A 22,796-nucleotide genomic window follows, 5' to 3' on the forward strand; every position below is an offset into this window, starting at 1 on the left:
CAGCATACAGGATAAGAGAAGTGGTATTATGCAGAATCCATACATACAGAATGAGAACAGTTACTGAGAATTATACCCGGCATACAGGAGAAGAGAAGTGGTATTATACAGAATCCATATATACAGAATGAGAACAGATACTGAGAATTATACCCAGCATACAGGAGAAGAGAAGTGGTATTATGCAGAATCCATACATACAGAATGAGAACAGATACTGAGAATTATACCCAGCATACAGGAGAAGAGAAGTGGTATTATGCAGAGTCCATGCATACAGAATGAGAACAGATACTGAGAATTATACCCAGCATACAGGAGAAGAGAAGTGGTATTATACAGAATCCATACATACAGAATGAGAACAGATACTGAGAATTATACCCAGCAGTAGAAGAGAAGTGGTATTATGCAGAATCCATGCATACAGAATGAGAACAGATACTGAGAATTATACTCAGCATACAGGATAAGAGAAGTGGTATTATGCAGAGTCCATACATACAGAATGAGAACAAATACTGAGAATTATACCCAGCATACAGGAGAAGAGAAGTGGTATTATGCAGAGTCCATGCATACAGAATGAGAACAGATACTGAGAATTATACCCAGCATACAGGAGAAGAGAAGTGGTATTATGCAGAGTCCATGCATACAGAATGAGAACAGATACTGAGAATTATACACAGCATACAGGAGAAGAGAAGTGGTATTATGCAGAGTCCATGCATACAGAATGAGAACAGATACTGAGAATTATACCCGGTATACAGGAGAAGAGAAGTGGTATTATGCAGAGTCCATGCATACAGAATGAGAAAAGATACTGAGAATTATACCCAGCATACAGGATAAGAAAAGTGATATTATGCAGAGTACATGCATACAGAATGAGAACAGATACTGAGAATTATACCCAGCATACAGGAGAAGAGAAGTGGTATTATGCAGAGTCCATGCATACAGAATGAGAACAGATACTGAGAATTATACCCAGCAGTAGAAGAGAAGTGGTATTATGCAGAGTCCATACATACAGAATGAGAACAGATACTGAGAATTATACCCAGCATACAGGAGAAGAGAAGTGGTATTATGCACAGTCCATACATACAGAATGAGAACAGATACTGAGAATTATACCCAGCATACAGGAGAAGAGAAGTGGTATTATGCAGAGTCCATGCATACAGAATGAGAACAGATACTGAGAATTATACCCAGCATACAGGAGAAGAGAAGTGGTATTATGCACAGTCCATACATACAGAATGAGAACAGATACTGAGAATTATACCCAGCATACAGGAGAAGAGAAGTGGTATTATGCAGAGTCCATGCATACAGAATGAGAACAGATACTGAGAATTATACCCAGCAGGAGAAGAGAAGTGGTATTATGCAGAGTCCATACATACAGAATGAGAACAGATACTGAGAATTATACCCAGCATACAGGAGAAGAGAAGTGGTATTATGCAGAGTCCATACATACAGAATGAGAACAGATACTGAGAATTATACCCAGCAAAGAGAAGTGGTATTATGCAGTATCCATGCATACAGAATGAGAACAGATACTGAGAATTATACCCAGCATACAGGAGAAGAGAAGTGGTATTATGCAGAGTCCATGCATACAGAATGAGAACAGATACTGAGAATTATACCCGGTATACAGGAGAAGAGAAGTGGTATTATGCAGAGTCCATGCATACAGAATGAGATCAGATACTGAGAATTATACCGAGCAGGAAAAGAGAAGTGGTATTATGCAGAGTCCATACATACAGAATGAGAACAGATACTGAGAATTATACCGAGCATACAGGAGAAGAGAAGTGGTATTATGCAGAGTCCATACATACAGAATGAGAACAGATACTGAGAATTATACCCAGCAGTAGAAGAGAAGTGGTATTATGCAGAATCCATGCATACAGAATGAGAACAGATACTGAGAATTATACCCAGCATACAGGAGAAGAGAAGTGGCATTATGCAGAGTCCATACATACAGAATGAGAACAGATACTGAGAATTATACCCAGCAGTAGAAGAGAAGTGGTATTATGCAGAGTCCATACATACAGAATGAGAACAGATACTGAGAATTATACCCAGCAGTAGAAGAGAAGTGGTATTATGCAGAGTCCATAAATACAGAATGAGAACAGATACTGAGAATTATACCCAGCATACAGGAGAAGAGAAGTGGTATTATGCAGAGTCCATACATAAAGAATGAGAACAGATACTGAGAATTATACCCAGCATACAGGAGAAGAGAAGTGGTATTATGCAGAGTCCATGCATACAGAATGAGAACAGATACTGAGAATTATACCCAGCAGTAGAAGAGAAGTGGTATTATGTAGAGTCCATGCATACAGAATGAGAACAGATACTGAGAATTATACCCAGCAGTAGAAGAGAAGTGGTATTATGCAGAATCCATGCATACAGAATGAGAACAGATACTGAGAATTATACCCAGCAGTAGAAGAGAAGTGGTATTATGCAGAGTCCATGCATACAGAATGAGAACAGATACTGAGAATTATACCCAGCAGTAGAAGAGAAGTGGTATTATGCAGAGTCCATGCATACAGAATGAGAACAAATACTGAGAATTATACCCAGCATACAGGAGAAGAGAAGTGGTATTATGCAGAGTCCATACATAAAGAATGAGAACAGATACTGAGAATTATACCAAGCATACAGGAGAAGAGAAGTGGTATTATGCAGAGTCCATGCATACAGAATGAGAACAGATACTGAGAATTATACCCAGCAGTAGAAGAGAAGTGGTATTATGGAGAGTCCATACATACAGAATGAGAACAAATACTGAGAATTATACCCAGCATACAGGAGAAGGGAAGTGGTATTATGCAGAATCCATACATACAGAATGAGAACAGATACTGAGAATTATACCCAGCATACAGGATAAGAGAAGTGGTATTATGCAGAGTCCATGCATACAGAATGAGAACAGATACTGAGAATTATACCCAGCATACAGGAGAAGAGAAGTGGTATTATGCAGAGTCCATGCATACAGAATGAGAACAGATACTGAGAATTATACCCAGCAGGAGAAGAGAAGTGGTATTATGCAGAGTCCATACATACAGAATGAGAACAGATACTGAGAATTATACCCAGCATACAGGAGAAGAGAAGTGGTATTATGCAGAGTCCATACATACAGAATGAGAACAGATACTGTGAATTATACCCAGCAAAGAGAAGTGGTATTATGCAGTGTCCATGCATACAGAATGAGAACAGATACTGAGAATTATACCCAGCATACAGGAGAAGAGAAGTGGTATTATGCAGAGTCCATGCATACAGAATGAGAACAGATACTGAGAATTATACCCGGTATACAGGAGAAGAGAAGTGGTATTATGCAGAGTCCATGCATACAGAATGAGATCAGATACTGAGAATTATACCCAGCATACAGGAGAAGAGAAGTGGTATTATGCAGAGTCCATGCATACAGAATGAGAACAGATACTGAGAATTATACCCGGTATACAGGAGAAGAGAAGTGGTATTATGCAGAGTCCATACATACAGAATGAGAACAGATACTGAGAATTATACCCAGCATACAGGAGAAGAGAAGTGGCATTATGCAGAGTCCATACATACAGAATGAGAACAGATACTGAGAATTATACCCAGCAGTAGAAGAGAAGTGGTATTATGCAGAGTCCATACATACAGAATGAGAACAGATACTGAGAATTATACCCAGCAGTAGAAGAGAAGTGGTATTATGCAGAGTCCATGCATACAGAATGAGAACAGATACTGAGAATTATACCCAGCATACAGGAGAAGAGAAGTGGTATTATACAGAATCCATACATACAGAATGAGAACAGATACTGAGAATTATACCCAGCAGTAGAAAAGAAGTGGTATTATGCAGAATCCATACATACAGAATGAGAACAGATACTGAGAATTATACCCAGCATACAGGAGAAGAGAAGTGGTATTATGCAGAGTCCATACATAAAGAATGAGAACAGATACTGAGAATTATACCCAGCATACAGGAGAAGAGAAGTGGTATTATGCAGAGTCCATGCATACAGAATGAGAACAGATACTGAGAATTATACCCAGCAGTAGAAGAGAAGTGGTATTATGGAGAGTCCATACATACAGAATGAGAACAAATACTGAGAATTATAACCAGCATACAGGAGAAGGGAAGTGGTATTATGCAGAATCCATACATACAGAATGAGAACAGATACTGAGAATTATACCCAGCATACAGGATAAGAGAAGTGGTATTATGCAGAGTCCATGCATACAGAATGAGAACAGATACTGAGAATTATACCCAGCATACAGGAAAAGAGAAGTGGTATTATGCAGAGTCCATACATACAGAATGAGAACAGATACTGAGAATTATACCCAGCATACAGGAGAAGAGAAGTGGTATTATGCAGAGTCCATGCATACAGAATGAGAACAGATACTGAGAATTATACCCAGCATACAGGAGAAGAGAAGTGGTATTATGCAGAATCCATACATATAGAATGAGAACAGATACTGAGAATTATACCCAGCATACAGGAGAAGAGAAGTGGTATTATGCAGAATCCATACATACAGAATGAGAACAGATACTGAGAATTATACCCGGTATACAGGAGAAGAGAAGTGGTATTATGCAGAGTCCATACATACAGAATGAGAACAGATACTGAGAATTATACCCAGCATACAGGAGAAGAGAAGTGGTATTATGCAGAGTCCATACATACAGAATGAGAACAGATACTGAGAATTATACCCAGCATACAGGAGAAGAGAAGTGGTATTATGCAGATTCCATACATACAGAATGAGAACAGATACTGAGAATTATACCCAGCATACAGGAGAAGAGAAGTGGTATTATGCAGAGTCCATGCATACAGAATGAGAACAGATACTGAGAATTATACCCAGCATACAGGAGAAGAGAAGTGGTATTATGCAGACTCCATACATACAGAATGAGAACAGATACTGAGAATTATACCCAGCATACAGGAGAAGAGAAGTGGTATTATGCAGAGTCCATACATACAGAATGAGAACAGATACTGAGAATTATACCCAGCATACAGGAGAAGAGAAGTGGTATTATGCAGAGTCCAAGCATACAGAATGAGAACAGATACTGAGAATTATACCCGGTATACAGGAGAAAAGAAGAGTATTATGCAGAGTCCTTGCATACAGATTGAGAACAAATACTGAGAATTATACCCAGCATACAGGAGAAGAGAAGTGGTATTATACAGAATCCATACATACAGAATGAGAACAGATACTGAGAATTATACCCAGCATACAGGAGAAGAGAAGTGGTATTATGCAGAGTCCATACATACAGAATGAGAACAGTTACTGAGAATTATACCCGGCATACAGGAGAAGAGAAGTGGTATTATACAGAATCCATATATACAGAATGAGAACAGATACTGAGAATTATACCCAGCATACAGGAGAAGAGAAGTGGTATTATGCAGAATCCATACATACAGAATGAGAACAGATACTGAGAATTATACCCAGCATACAGGAGAAGAGAAGTGGTATTATGCAGAGTCCATGCATACAGAATGAAACAGATACTGAGAATTATACCCAGCATACAGGAGAAGAGAAGTGGTATTATACAGAATCCATACATACAGAATGAGAACAGATACTGAGAATTATACCCAGCAGTAGAAGAGAAGTGGTATTATGCAGAGTCCATACATACAGAATGAGAACAGATACTGAGAATTATACCCAGCATACAGGAGAAGAGAAGTGGTATTATGCAGAGTCCATACATACAGAATGAGAATAGATACTGAGAATTATACCCAGCATACAGGAGAAGAGAAGTGGTATTATGCAGAGTCCATGCATACAGAATGAGAACAGATACTGAGAATTATACCCAGCATACAGGAGAAAAGAAGTGGTATTATGCAGAGTCCATACATACAGAATGAGAACAGATACTGAGAATTATACCCAGCAGTAGAAGAGAAGTGGTATTATGCAGAATCCATGCATACAGAATGAGAACAGATACTGAGAATTATACCCGGCATACAGGAGAAGAGAAGTGGTATTATACAGAATCCATACATACAGAATGAGAACAGATACTGAGAATTATACCCAGCATACAGGAGAAGAGAAGTGGTATTATGCAGAATTCATGCATACAGAATGAGAATAGATACTGAGAATTATACCCAGCATACAGGAGAAGAGAAGTGGTATTATGCAGAGTCCATGCATACAGAATGAGAACAGATACTGAGAATTATACCCAGCATACAGGAGAAGAGAAGTGGTATTATACAGAATCCATACATACAGAATGAGAACAGATACTGAGAATTATACCCAGCATACAGGAGAAGAGAAGTGGTATTATGCAGAGTCCATGCATACAGAATGAGAACAGATACTGAGAATTATACCCAGCATACAGGAGAAGAGAAGTGGTATTATACAGAATCCATATATACAGAATGAGAACAGATACTGAGAATTATACCCAGCATACAGGAGAAGAGAAGTGGTATTATGCAGAATCCATACATACAGAATGAGAACAGATACTGAGAATTATACCCAGCAGTAGAAGAGAAGTGGTATTATGCAGAATCCATGCATACAGAATGAGAACAGATACTGAGAATTATACCCAGCATACAGGAGAAGAGAAGTGGTATTATGCAGAATCCATGCATACAGAATGAGAACAGATACTGAGAATTATACCCAGCATACAGGAGAAGAGAAGTGGTATTATGCAGAGTCCATACATACAGAATGAGAATAGATACTGAGAATTATACCCAGCATACAGGATAAGAGAAGTGGTATTATGCAGAGTCCATGCATACAGAATGAGAACAGATACTGAGAATTATACCCGGCATACAGGAGAAGAGAAGTGGTATTATACAGAATCCATACATACAGAATGAGAACAGATACTGAGAATTATACCCAGCAGTAGAAGAGAAGTGGTATTATGCATAATCCATGCATACAGAATGAGAACAGATACTGAGAATTATACCCGGCATACAGGAGAAGAGAAGTGGTATTATACAGAATCCATACATACAGAATGAGAACAGATACTGAGAATTATACCCAGCATACAGGAGAAGAGAAGTGGTATTATGCAGAGTTCATGCATACAGAATGAGAATAGATACTGAGAATTATACCCAGCATACAGGAGAAGAGAAGTGGTATTATGCAGAGTCCATGCATACAGAATGAGAACAGATACTGAGAATTATACCCAGCATACAGGATAAGAGAAGTGGTATTATGCAGAATCCATACATACAGAATGAGAACAGATACTGAGAATTATACCCAGCAGTAGAAGAGAAGTGGTATTATGAAGAATCCATGCATACAGAATGAGAACAAATACTGAGAATTATACCCAGCATACAGGAGAAGAGAAGTGGTATTATGCAGAGTCCATGCATACAGAATGAGAACAGATACTGAGAATTATACCCAGCATACAGGAGAAAAGAAGTGGAATTATGCAGAGTCCATACATAAAGAATGAGAACAGATACTGAGAATTATACCCGGCATACAGGAGAAGAGAAGTGGTATTGCAGAGTCCATGCATACAGAATGAGAACAGATACTGAGAATTATACCCAGCATACAGGATAAGAAAAGTGATATTATGCAGAGTCCATACATAAAGAATGAGAAAAGATACTGAGAATTATACCCAGCAGTAGAAGAGAAGTAGTATTATGCAGAGTCCATACATACAGAATGAGAACAGATACTGAGAATTAAACCCAGCATACAGGAGAAGAGAAGTGGTATTATCCAGAGTCCATACATACAGAATGAGAACAGATACTGAGAATTATACCCAGCATACAGGAGAAGAGAAGTGGTATTATGCAGAGTCCATACATACAGAATGAGAACAGATACTGAGAATTATACCCGGTATACAGGAGAAGAGAAGTGGTATTATGCAGAGTCCATGCATACAGAATGAGAACAGATACTGAGAATTATACCCAGCATACAGGAGAAGAGAAGTGGTATTATGCAGAGTCCATACATACAGAATGAGAACAGATACTGAGAATTATACCCAGCAGTAGAAGAGAAGTGGTATTATGCAGAGTCCATGCATACAGAATGAGAACAGATACTGAGAATTATACACAGCATACAGGAAAAGAGAAGTGGTATTATGCAGAATCCATGCATACAGAATGAGAACAGATACTGAGAATTATACCCAGCAGGAAAAGAGAAGTGGTATTATGCAGAGTCCATGCATACAGAATGAGAACAGATACTGAGAATTATACCCAGCAGGAGAAGAGAAGTGGTATTATGCAGAGTCCATACATACAGAATGAGAACAGATACTGAGAATTATACCCAGCATACAGGAGAAGAGAAGTGGTATTATGCAGAGTCCATACATACAGAATGAGAACAGATACTGAGAATTATACCCAGCATACAGGAGAAGAGAAGTGGTATTATGCAGAGTCCATGCATACAGAATGAGAACAGATACTGAGAATTATACCCAGCATACAGGAAAAGAGAAGTGGTATTATGCAGAGTCCATACATACAGAATGAGAACAGATACTGAGAATTATACCCGATATACAGGAGAAGAGAAGTGGTATTATGCAGAGTCCTTGCATACAGAATGAGAACAGATACTGAGAATTATACCCAGCAGTAGAAGAGAAGTGGTATTATGCAGAGTCCATACATACAGAATGAGAACAGATACTGAGAATTATACCCAGCATACAGGAGAAGAGAAGTGGTATTATGCAGAGTCCATGCATACAGAATGAGAACAGATACTGAGAATTATACCCAGCATACAGGAGAAGAGAAGTGGTATTATGCAGAGTCCATACATACAGAATGAGAACAGATACTGAGAATTATACCCAGCATACAGGAGAAGAGAAGTGGTATTATGCAGAGTCCATACATACAGAATGAGAACAGATACTGAGAATTACACCCAGAAGGAGAAGAGAAGTGGTATGATGCAGAGTCCATACATACAGAATGAGAACAGATACTGAGAATTATACCCAGCAGGAGAAGAGAAGTGGTATTATGCAGAATCCATACATACAGAATGAGAACAGATACTGAGAATTATACCCATCATACAGGAGAAAAGAAGTGGTATTATGCAGAGTCCATGCATACAGAATGAGAACAGATACTGAGAATTATACCCAGCATACAGGAGAAGAGAAGTGGTATTATGCAGAGTCCATGCATACAGATTGAGAACAGATACTGAGAATTATACCCAGCATACAGGATAAGAGAAGTGGTATTATGTAGAGTCCATACATACAGAATGAGAACAGATACTGAGAATTATACCCAGCATACAGGAGAAGAGAAGTGGTATTATGCAGAGTCCATACATACAGAATGAGAACAGATACTGAGAATTATACCCAGCATACAGGAGAAGAGAAGTGGTATTATGCAGAGTCCATGCATACAGAATGAGAACAGATACTGAGAATTAAACCCAGCATACAGGAGAAGAGAAGTGGTATTATGCAGAGTCCATACATACAGAATGAGAACAGATACTGAGAATTATACCCAGCATACAGGAGAAGAGAAGTGGTATTATGCAGAGTCCATGCATACAGAATGAGAACAGATACTGAGAATTATACCCGGTATACAGGAGAAGAGAAGTGGTATTATGCAGAGTCCATGCATACAGAATGAGAACAGATACTGAGAATTATACCCAGCATACAGGAGAAGAGAAGTGGTATTATGCAGAGTCCATACATACAGAATGAGAACAGATACTGAGAATTATACCCAGCATACAGGAGAAGAGAAGTAGTATTATGCAGAGTCCATGCATACAGAATGAGAACAGATACTGAGAATTATACCCAGCATACAGGAGAAGAGAAGTGGTATTATACAGAATCCATATATACAGAATGAGAACAGATACTGAGAATTATACCCAGCATACAGGAGAAGAGAAGTGGTATTATGCAGAATCCATACATACAGAATGAGAACAGATACTGAGAATTATACCCAGCAGTAGAAGAGAAGTGGTATTATGCAGAATCCATGCATACAGAATGAGAACAGATACTGAGAATTATACCCAGCATACAGGAGAAGAGAAGTGGTATTATGCAGAATCCATGCATACAGAATGAGAACAGATACTGAGAATTATACCCAGCATACAGGAGAAGAGAAGTGGTATTATGCAGAGTCCATACATACAGAATGAGAATAGATACTGAGAATTATACCCAGCATACAGGATAAGAGAAGTGGTATTATGCAGAGTCCATGCATACAGAATGAGAACAGATACTGAGAATTATACCCGGCATACAGGAGAAGAGAAGTGGTATTATACAGAATCCATACATACAGAATGAGAACAGATACTGAGAATTATACCCAGCAGTAGAAGAGAAGTGGTATTATGCATAATCCATGCATACAGAATGAGAACAGATACTGAGAATTATACCCGGCATACAGGAGAAGAGAAGTGGTATTATACAGAATCCATACATACAGAATGAGAACAGATACTGAGAATTATACCCAGCATACAGGAGAAGAGAAGTGGTATTATGCAGAGTTCATGCATACAGAATGAGAATAGATACTGAGAATTATACCCAGCATACAGGAGAAGAGAAGTGGTATTATGCAGAGTCCATGCATACAGAATGAGAACAGATACTGAGAATTATACCCAGCATACAGGATAAGAGAAGTGGTATTATGCAGAATCCATACATACAGAATGAGAACAGATACTGAGAATTATACCCAGCACACAGGAGAAGAGAAGTGGTTTTATGCAGAGTCCATACATACAGAATGAGAACAGATACTGAGAATTATACCCAGCAGTAGAAGAGAAGTGGTATTATGAAGAATCCATGCATACAGAATGAGAACAAATACTGAGAATTATACCCAGCATACAGGAGAAGAGAAGTGGTATTATGCAGAGTCCATGCATACAGAATGAGAACAGATACTGAGAATTATACCCAGCATACAGGAGAAAAGAAGTGGAATTATGCAGAGTCCATACATAAAGAATGAGAACAGATACTGAGAATTATACCCGGCATACAGGAGAAGAGAAGTGGTATTGCAGAGTCCATGCATACAGAATGAGAACAGATACTGAGAATTATACCCAGCATACAGGATAAGAAAAGTGATATTATGCAGAGTCCATACATAAAGAATGAGAAAAGATACTGAGAATTATACCCAGCAGTAGAAGAGAAGTAGTATTATGCAGAGTCCATACATACAGAATGAGAACAGATACTGAGAATTAAACCCAGCATACAGGAGAAGAGAAGTGGTATTATCCAGAGTCCATACATACAGAATGAGAACAGATACTGAGAATTATACCCAGCATACAGGAGAAGAGAAGTGGTATTATGCAGAGTCCATACATACAGAATGAGAACAGATACTGAGAATTATACCCGGTATACAGGAGAAGAGAAGTGGTATTATGCAGAGTCCATGCATACAGAATGAGAACAGATACTGAGAATTATACCCAGCATACAGGAGAAGAGAAGTGGTATTATGCAGAGTCCATACATACAGAATGAGAACAGATACTGAGAATTATACCCAGCAGTAGAAGAGAAGTGGTATTATGCAGAGTCCATGCATACAGAATGAGAACAGATACTGAGAATTATACACAGCATACAGGAAAAGAGAAGTGGTATTATGCAGAATCCATGCATACAGAATGAGAACAGATACTGAGAATTATACCCAGCAGGAAAAGAGAAGTGGTATTATGCAGAGTCCATGCATACAGAATGAGAACAGATACTGAGAATTATACCCAGCAGGAGAAGAGAAGTGGTATTATGCAGAGTCCATACATACAGAATGAGAACAGATACTGAGAATTATACCCAGCATACAGGAGAAGAGAAGTGGTATTATGCAGAGTCCATACATACAGAATGAGAACAGATACTGAGAATTATACCCAGCATACAGGAGAAGAGAAGTGGTATTATGCAGAGTCCATGCATACAGAATGAGAACAGATACTGAGAATTATACCCAGCATACAGGAAAAGAGAAGTGGTATTATGCAGAGTCCATACATACAGAATGAGAACAGATACTGAGAATTATACCCGATATACAGGAGAAGAGAAGTGGTATTATGCAGAGTCCTTGCATACAGAATGAGAACAGATACTGAGAATTATACCCAGCAGTAGAAGAGAAGTGGTATTATGCAGAGTCCATACATACAGAATGAGAACAGATACTGAGAATTATACCCAGCATACAGGAGAAGAGAAGTGGTATTATGCAGAGTCCATGCATACAGAATGAGAACAGATACTGAGAATTATACCCAGCATACAGGAGAAGAGAAGTGGTATTATGCAGAGTCCATACATACAGAATGAGAACAGATACTGAGAATTATACCCAGCATACAGGAGAAGAGAAGTGGTATTATGCAGAGTCCATACATACAGAATGAGAACAGATACTGAGAATTACACCCAGAAGGAGAAGAGAAGTGGTATGATGCAGAGTCCATACATACAGAATGAGAACAGATACTGAGAATTATACCCAGCAGGAGAAGAGAAGTGGTATTATGCAGAATCCATACATACAGAATGAGAACAGATACTGAGAATTATACCCATCATACAGGAGAAAAGAAGTGGTATTATGCAGAGTCCATGCATACAGAATGAGAACAGATACTGAGAATTATACCCAGCATACAGGAGAAGAGAAGTGGTATTATGCAGAGTCCATGCATACAGATTGAGAACAGATACTGAGAATTATACCCAGCATACAGGATAAGAGAAGTGGTATTATGTAGAGTCCATACATACAGAATGAGAACAGATACTGAGAATTATACCCAGCATACAGGAGAAGAGAAGTGGTATTATGCAGAGTCCATACATACAGAATGAGAACAGATACTGAGAATTATACCCAGCATACAGGAGAAGAGAAGTGGTATTATGCAGAGTCCATGCATACAGAATGAGAACAGATACTGAGAATTAAACCCAGCATACAGGAGAAGAGAAGTGGTATTATGCAGAGTCCATACATACAGAATGAGAACAGATACTGAGAATTATACCCAGCATACAGGAGAAGAGAAGTGGTATTATGCAGAGTCCATGCATACAGAATGAGAACAGATACTGAGAATTATACCCGGTATACAGGAGAAGAGAAGTGGTATTATGCAGAGTCCATGCATACAGAATGAGAACAGATACTGAGAATTATACCCAGCATACAGGAGAAGAGAAGTGGTATTATGCAGAGTCCATACATACAGAATGAGAACAGATACTGAGAATTATACCCAGCATACAGGAGAAGAGAAGTGGTATTATGCAGAGTCCATGCATACAGAATGAGAACAGATACTGAGAATTATACCCAGCATACAGGAGAAGAGAAGTGGTATTATGAAGAGTCCATACATACAGAATGAGAATAGATACTGAGAATTATACCCAGCATACAGGAGAAGAGAAGTGGTATTATGCAGAGTCCATGCATACAGAATGAGAACAGATACTGAGAATTATACCCAGCATACAGGAGAAGAGAAGTGGTATTATGCAGAGTCCATGCAAACAGAATGAGAACAGATACTGAGAATTACACCCAGCATACAGGAGAAGAGAAGTGGTATTATGCAGAGTCCATACATACAGAATGAGAACAGATACTGAGAATTATACCCAGCAGTAGAAGAGAAGTGGTATTATGCAGAATCCATGCATACAGAATGAGAACAGATACTGAGAATTATACCCAGCATACAGTAGAAGAGAAGTGGTATTATGCAGAGTCCATGCATACAGAATGAGAACAGATACTGAGAATTATACCCAGCATACAGGAGAAGAGAAGTGGTATTATGCAGAGTACATGCATACAGAATGAGAACAGATACTGAGAATTATACCCAGCAAAGAGAAGTGGTATTATGCAGTGTCCATGCATACAGAATGAGAACAGATACTGAGAATTATAACCAGCATACAGGAGAAGAGAAGTGGTATTATGCAGAGTCCATACATACAGAATGAGAACAGATACTGAGAATTATACCCGGTATACAGGAGAAGAGAAGTGGTATTATGCAGAGTCCATGCATACAGAATGAGAACAGATACTGAGAATTATACCCAGCATACAGGATAAGAAAAGTGATATTATGCAGAGTACATGCATACAGAATGAGAACAGATACTGAGAATTATACCCAGCATACAGGAGAAGAGAAGTGGTATTATGCAGAGTCCATACATACAGAATGAGAACAGATACTGAGAATTATACCCAGCATACAGGAGAAGAGAAGTGGTATTATGCAGAGTCCATGCATACAGAATGAGAACAGATACTGAGAATTATACCCAGCAGGAAAAGAGAAGTGGTATTATGCAGAGTCCATGCATACAGAATGAGAACAGATACTGAGAATTATACCCAGCAGGAAAAGAGAAGTGGTATTATGCAGAGTCCATGCATACAGAATGAGAACAGATACTGAGAATTATACCCAGCATACAGGAGAAGAGAAGTGGTATTATGCAGAGTCCATGCATACAGAATGAGAACAGATACTGAGAATTATACCCAGCAGTAGAAGAGAAGTGGTATTATGCAGAGTCCATACATACAGAATGAGAACAGTTACTGAGAATTATACCCAGCATACAGGAGAAGAGAAGTGGTATTATGCAGAGTCCATGCATACAGAATGAGAACAGATACTGAGAATTATACCCAGCATACAGGAGAAGAGAAGTGGTATTATGCACAGTCCATACATACAGAATGAGAACAGATACTGAGAATTATACCCAGCATACAGGAGAAGAGAAGTGGTATTATGCAGAGTCCATGCATACAGAATGAGAACAGATACTGAGAATTATACCCAGCAGGAGAAGAGAAGTGGTATTATGCAGAGTCCATACATACAGAATGAGAACAGATACTGAGAATTATACCCAGCATACAGGAGAAGAGAAGTGGTATTATGCAGAGTCCATACAAACAGAATGAGAACAGATACTGAGAATTATACCCAGCAAAGAGAAGTGGTATTATGCAGTGTCCATGCATACAGAATGAGAACAGATACTGAGAATTATACCCAGCATACAGGAGAAGAGAAGTGGTATTATGCAGAGTCCATGCATACAGAATGAGAACAGATACTGAGAATTATACCCGGTATACAGGAGAAGAGAAGTGGTATTATGCAGAGTCCATGCATACAGAATGAGATCAGATACTGAGAATTATACCGAGCAGGAAAAGAGAAGTGGTATTATGCAGAGTCCATACATACAGAATGAGAACAGATACTGAGAATTATACCGAGCATACAGGAGAAGAGAAGTGGTATTATGCAGAGTCCATACATACAGAATGAGAACAGATACTGAGAATTATACCCAGCAGTAGAAGAGAAGTGGTATTATGCAGAATCCATGCATACAGAATGAGAACAGATACTGAGAATTATACCCAGCATACAGGAGAAGAGAAGTGGCATTATGCAGAGTCCATACATACAGAATGAGAACAGATACTGAGAATAATACCCAGCAGTAGAAGAGAAGTGGTATTATGCAGAGTCCATACATACAGAATGAGAACAGATACTGAGAATTATACCCAGCAGTAGAAGAGAAGTGGTATTATGCAGAGTCCATAAATACAGAATGAGAACAGATACTGAGAATTATACCCAGCATACAGGAGAAGAGAAGTGGTATTATACAGAATCCATACATACAGAATGAGAACAGATACTGAGAATTATACCCAGCAGTAGAAAAGAAGTGGTATTATGCAGAATCCATGCATACAGAATGAGGACAGATACTGAGAATTATACCCAGCATACAGGAGAAGAGAAGTGGTATTATGCAGAGTCCATACATAAAGAATGAGAACAGATACTGAGAATTATACCCAGCATACAGGAGAAGAGAAGTGGTATTATGCAGAGTCCATGCATACAGAATGAGAACAGATACTGAGAATTATACCCAGCAGTAGAAGAGAAGTGGTATTATGTAGAGTCCATGCATACAGAATGAGAACAGATACTGAGAATTATACCCAGCATACAGGAGAAGAGAAGTGGTATTATGCAGAATCCATACATACAGAATGAGAACAGATACTGAGAATTATACCCAGCATACAGGATAAGAGAAGTGGTATTATGCAGAGTCCATGCATACAGAATGAGAACAGATACTGAGAATTATACCCAGCATACAGGAGAAGAGAAGTGGTATTATGCAGAGTCCATGCATACAGAATGAGAACAGATACTGAGAATTATACCCAGCATACAGGAGAAGAGAAGTGGTATTATGCAGAGTCCATGCATACAGAATGAGAACAGATACTGAGAATTATACCCAGCAGGAGAAGAGAAGTGGTATTATGCAGAGTCCATACATACAGAATGAGAACAGATACTGAGAATTATACCCAGCATACAGGAGAAGAGAAGTGGTATTATGCAGAGTCCATACATACAGAATGAGAACAGATACTGAGAATTATACCCAGCAAAGAGAAGTGGTATTATGCAGTGTCCATGCATACAGAATGAGAACAGATACTGAGAATTATACCCAGCATACAGGAGAAGAGAAGTGGTATTATGCAGAGTCCATGCATACAGAATGAGAACAGATACTGAGAATTATACCCGGTATACAGGAGAAGAGAAGTGGTATTATGCAGAGTTCATGCATACAGAATGAGATCAGATACTGAGAATTATACCCAGCAGTAGAAGAGAAGTGGTATTATGCAGAATCCATACATAAAGAATGAGAACAGATACTGAGAATTATACCCAGCATACAGGAGAAGAGAAGTGGTATTATGCAGAGTCCATGCATACAGAATGAGAACAGATACTGAGAATTATACCCAGCAGTAGAAGAGAAGTGGTATTATGGAGAGTCCATACATACAGAATGAGAACAAATACTGAGAATTATACCCAGCATACAGGAGAAGGGAAGTGGTATTATGCAGAATCCATACATACAGAATGAGAACAGATACTGAGAATTATACCCAGCATACAGGATAAGAGAAGTGGTATTATGCAGAGTCCATGCATACAGAATGAGAACAGATACTGAGAATTATACCCAGCATACAGGAGAAGAGAAGTGGTATTATGCAGAGTCCATGCATACAGAATGAGAACAGATACTGAGAATTATACCCAGCATACAGGAGAAGAGAAGTGGTATTATGCAGAGTCCATGCATACAGAATGAGAACAGATACTGAGAATTATACCCAGCAGGAGAAGAGAAGTGGTATTATGCAGAGTCCATACATACAGAATGAGAACAGATACTGAGAATTATACCCAGCATACAGGAGAAGAGAAGTGGTATTATGCAGAGTCCATACATACAGAATGAGAACAGATACTGAGAATTATACCCAGCAAAGAGAAGTGGTATTATGCAGTGTCCATGCATACAGAATGAGAACAGATACTGAGAATTATACCCGGCATACAGGAGAAGAGAAGTGGTATTATGCAGAGTCCATACATACAGAATGAGAATAGATACTGAGAATTATACCCAGCATACAGGATAAGAGAAGTGGTATTATGCAGAGTCCATGCATACAGAATGAGAACAGATACTGAGAATTATACCCGGCATACAGGAGAAGAGAAGTGGTATTATACAGAATCCATACATACAGAATGAGAACAGATACTGAGAATTATACCCAGCAGTAGAAGAGAAGTGGTATTATGCATAATCCATGCATACAGAATGAGAACAGATACTGAGAATTATACCCGGCATACAGGAGAAGAGAAGTGGTATTATACAGAATCCATACATACAGAATGAGAACAGATACTGAGAATTATACCCAGCATACAGGAGAAGAGAAGTGGTATTATGCAGAGTTCATGCATACAGAATGAGAATAGATACTGAGAATTATACCCAGCATACAGGAGAAGAGAAGTGGTATTATGCAGAGTCCATGCATACAGAATGAGAACAGATACTGAGAATTATACCCAGCATACAGGATAAGAGAAGTGGTATTATGCAGAATCCATACATACAGAATGAGAACAGATACTGAGAATTATACCCAGCACACAGGAGAAGAGAAGTGGTTTTATGCAGAGTCCATACATACAGAATGAGAACAGATACTGAGAATTATACCCAGCAGTAGAAGAGAAGTGGTATTATGAAGAATCCATGCATACAGAATGAGAACAAATACTGAGAATTATACCCAGCATACAGGAGAAGAGAAGTGGTATTATGCAGAGTCCATGCATACAGAATGAGAACAGATACTGAGAATTATACCCAGCATACAGGAGAAAAGAAGTGGAATTATGCAGAGTCCATACATAAAGAATGAGAACAGATACTGAGAATTATACCCGGCATACAGGAGAAGAGAAGTGGTATTGCAGAGTCCATGCATACAGAATGAGAACAGATACTGAGAATTATACCCAGCATACAGGATAAGAAAAGTGATATTATGCAGAGTCCATACATAAAGAATGAGAAAAGATACTGAGAATTATACCCAGCAGTAGAAGAGAAGTAGTATTATGCAGAGTCCATACATACAGAATGAGAACAGATACTGAGAATTAAACCCAGCATACAGGAGAAGAGAAGTGGTATTATCCAGAGTCCATACATACAGAATGAGAACAGATACTGAGAATTATACCCGGTATACAGGAGAAGAGAAGTGGTATTATGCAGAGTCCATGCATACAGAATGAGAACAGATACTGAGAATTATACCCAGCATACAGGAGAAGAGAAGTGGTATTATGCAGAGTCCATACATACAGAATGAGAACAGATACTGAGAATTATACCCAGCAGTAGAAGAGAAGTGGTATTATGCAGAGTCCATGCATACAGAATGAGAACAGATACTGAGAATTATACACAGCATACAGGAGAAGAGAAGTGGTATTATGCAGAATCCATGCATACAGAATGAGAACAGATACTGAGAATTATACCCAGCAGGAAAAGAGAAGTGGTATTATGCAGAGTCCATGCATACAGAATGAGAACAGATACTGAGAATTATACCCAGCAGGAGAAGAGAAGTGGTATTATGCAGAGTCCATACATACAGAATGAGAACAGATACTGAGAATTATACCCAGCATACAGGAGAAGAGAAGTGGTATTATGCAGAGTCCATACATACAGAATGAGAACAGATACTGAGAATTATACCCAGCATACAGGAGAAGAGAAGTGGTATTATGCAGAGTCCATGCATACAGAATGAGAACAGATACTGAGAATTATACCCAGCATACAGGAAAAGAGAAGTGGTATTATGCAGAGTCCATACATACAGAATGAGAACAGATACTGAGAATTATACCCGATATACAGGAGAAGAGAAGTGGTATTATGCAGAGTCCTTGCATACAGAATGAGAACAGATACTGAGAATTATACCCAGCAGTAGAAGAGAAGTGGTATTATGCAGAGTCCATACATACAGAATGAGAACAGATACTGAGAATTATACCCAGCATACAGGAGAAGAGAAGTGGTATTATGCAGAGTCCATGCATACAGAATGAGAACAGATACTGAGAATTATACCCAGCATACAGGAGAAGAGAAGTGGTATTATGCAGAGTCCATACATACAGAATGAGAACAGATACTGAGAATTATACCCAGCATACAGGAGAAGAGAAGTGGTATTATGCAGAGTCCATACATACAGAATGAGAACAGATACTGAGAATTACACCCAGAAGGAGAAGAGAAGTGGTATTATGCAGAGTCCATACATACAGAATGAGAACAGATACTGAGAATTATACCCAGCACACAGGAGAAGAGAAGTGGTATTATGCAGAGTCCATGCAAACAGAATAAGAACAGATACTGAGAATTATACCCAGCATACAGGAGAAGAGAAGTGGTATTATGCAGAGTCCATGCAAACAGAAAGAGAACAGATACTGAGAATTATACCCAGCATACAGGAGAAGAGAAGTGGTATTATGTAGAGTCCATACATACAGAATGAGAACAGATACTGAGAATTATACCCAGCATACAGTAGAAGAGAAGTGGTATTATGCAGAATCCATGCATACAGAATGAGAACAGATACTGAGAATTATACCCAGCATACAGGAGAAGAGAAGTAGTATTATGCAGAGTCCATACATACAGAATGAGAACAGATACTGAGAATTATACCCAGCATACAGGAGAAGAGAAGTGGTATTATGCAGAGTCCATGCATACAGAAGGAGAACAGATACTGAGAATAATACCCAGCATACAGGATAAGAGAAGTGGTATTATGCAGAGTCCATGCATACAGAATGAGAACAGTTACTGAGAATTATACCCAGCATACAGGAGAAGAGAAGTGGTATTATGCAGAGTCCATACATACAGAATGAGAACAGATACTGAGAATTATACCCAGCATACAGGAGAAGAGAAGTGGTATTATGCAGAGTCCATGCATACAGAATGAGAACAGATACTGAGAATTATACCCAGCAGGAGAAGAGAAGTGGTATTATGCAGAGTCCATGCATACAGAATGAGAACAGATACTGAGAATTATACCCAGCATACAGGAGAAGAGAAGTTGTATTATGCAGAGTCCATACATACAGAATGAGAACAGATACTGAGAATTATACCCAGCATACAGGAGAAGAGAAGTGGTATTATGCAGAGTCCATGCATACAGAATGAGAACAGATACTGAGAATTATACCCAGCAGTAGAAGAGAAGTGGTATTATGCAGAGTCCATGCATACAGAATGAGAACAGATACTGAGAATTATACACAGCATACAGGAGAAGAGAAGTGGTATTATGCAGAGTCCATGCATACAGAATGAGAACAGATACTGGGAATTATACCCAGCATACAGGAGAAGAGAAGTGGTATTATGCAGAGTCCATGCATACAGAATGAGAACAGATACTGAGAATTATACCCAGCATACAGGAGAAGAGAAGTGGTATTATGCAGAGTCCATGCATACAGAATGAGAACAGATACTGAGAATTATACCCAGCAGTAGAAGAGAAGTGGTATTATGCAGAGTCCATACATACAGAATGAGAACAGTTACTGAGAATTATACCCAGCATACAGGAGAAGAGAAGTGGTATTATGCAGAGTCCATGCATACAGAATGAGAACAGATACTGAGAATTATACCCAGCATACAGGAGAAGAGAAGTGGTATTATGCACAGTCCATACATACAGAATGAGAACAGATACTGAGAATTATACCCAGCATACAGGAGAAGAGAAGTGGTATTATGCAGAGTCCATGCATACAGAATGAGAACAGATACTGAGAATTATACCCAGCAGGAGAAGAGAAGTGGTATTATGCAGAGTCCATACATACAGAATGAGAACAGATACTGAGAATTATACCGAGCATACAGGAGAAGAGAAGTGGTATTATGCAGAGTCCATACATACAGAATGAGAACAGATACTGAGAATTATACCCAGCAGTAGAAGAGAAGTGGTATTATGCAGAATCCATGCATACAGAATGAGAACAGATACTGAGAATTATACCCAGCATACAGGAGAAGAGAAGTGGCATTATGCAGAGTCCATACATACAGAATGAGAACAGATACTGAGAATAATACCCAGCAGTAGAAGAGAAGTGGTATTATGCAGAGTCCATACATACAGAATGAGAACAGATACTGAGAATTATACCCAGCAGTAGAAGAGAAGTGGTATTATGCAGAGTCCATAAATACAGAATGAGAACAGATACTGAGAATTATACCCAGCATACAGGAGAAGAGAAGTGGTATTATACAGAATCCATACATACAGAATGAGAACAGATACTGAGAATTATACCCAGCAGTAGAAAAGAAGTGGTATTATGCAGAATCCATGCATACAGAATGAGGACAGATACTGAGAATTATACCCAGCATACAGGAGAAGAGAAGTGGTATTATGCAGAGTCCATACATAAAGAATGAGAACAGATACTGAGAATTATACCCAGCATACAGGAGAAGAGAAGTGGTATTATGCAGAGTCCATGCATACAGAATGAGAACAGATACTGAGAATTATACCCAGCAGTAGAAGAGAAGTGGTATTATGTAGAGTCCATGCATACAGAATGAGAACAGATACTGAGAATTATACCCAGCATACAGGAGAAGAGAAGTGGTATTATGCAGAATCCATACATACAGAATGAGAACAGATACTGAGAATTATACCCAGCATACAGGATAAGAGAAGTGGTATTATGCAGAGTCCATGCATACAGAATGAGAACAGATACTGAGAATTATACCCAGCATACAGGAGAAGAGAAGTGGTATTATGCAGAGTCCATGCATACAGAATGAGAACAGATACTGAGAATTATACCCAGCAGGAGAAGAGAAGTGGTATTATGCAGAGTCCATACATACAGAATGAGAACAGATACTGAGAATTATACCCAGCATACAGGAGAAGAGAAGTGGTATTATGCAGAGTCCA

The sequence above is a fragment of the Staurois parvus genome, unplaced genomic scaffold (genome assembly GCF_062004578.1).
Source record: "Staurois parvus isolate SC_StPar_1 unplaced genomic scaffold, SC_StPar_1.0 ptg001760l, whole genome shotgun sequence".
NCBI lineage: Eukaryota > Metazoa > Chordata > Amphibia > Anura > Ranidae > Staurois > Staurois parvus.